The sequence below is a fragment of the Euprymna scolopes genome, chromosome 32, assembly GCF_053919585.1.
Source record: "Euprymna scolopes isolate OS-2025 chromosome 32, ASM5391958v1, whole genome shotgun sequence".
In the NCBI taxonomy this organism is placed as follows: Eukaryota; Metazoa; Mollusca; class Cephalopoda; order Sepiida; family Sepiolidae; genus Euprymna; species Euprymna scolopes.
This window is the reverse complement of record NC_136513.1, coordinates 25,012,628-25,013,318: the sequence shown is the minus strand read 5'-3', so window position 1 is coordinate 25,013,318 and position 691 is coordinate 25,012,628. Positions and strand designations below refer to the sequence as shown.

Genomic DNA, 691 nt, shown 5'->3' with positions numbered 1-691 from the left:
ATGGGTGTCGTTGGGTATCCTCTGCTTATCCTTTTTTAGTCCAATATTTAGCTAGAATTCACGCAGTCATAACAATACCACATTTACTCTAGGGGCAAACTACACATGAATTTGCTGTGAAAGTCAACTGTACACCCACGCACACGTTAATTCACAAACACACACATATGTAGAGACATAGACATATTATTCACACACACACACACACACACACACACACACATATATATATGCGGCATAATCACGTTGACACACCGGTTCTCGTCAGATCACCGAAGTTAAGCAACGTTGAGCCTGGCTAATACCAGATGGGTGACCATTTGGGAATTCTAGACGCTGTATGTGCTCTCCGCTTATCTCGACATTGTTTCCAGTCGTCTTGTACCTCAACTTGCCACTGGTATACAACAATGTTGACTCAGGAGAGGCGTGGTTGAGGATTGCGCAACTCTTGCCACACAAATTTCACGCGCAGGCACCCTTACAGTGGGTATCCATAGTGTGTCAAGACTGAAGGAAGCCTTTATATATATATATATATATATATATATATATATATATATATATATATATATATATATATATATATATTCGCTTACTAAAAACACATGGACGCAAACCCAAGTTTTCCATTTTTATAATATATATATATATATATATATATATATATATATATATATATATATATATA

At 36.2% G+C, this 691-nt stretch overlaps 1 pseudogene; it reads left to right on the top strand.

Moving 5' to 3' along the window:
- Window positions 1-228: 228 nt before the first annotated feature.
- LOC145256723 (5S ribosomal RNA) lies at window positions 229-345 on the top strand (annotated as a pseudogene).
- Window positions 346-691: the final 346 nt, after the last annotated feature.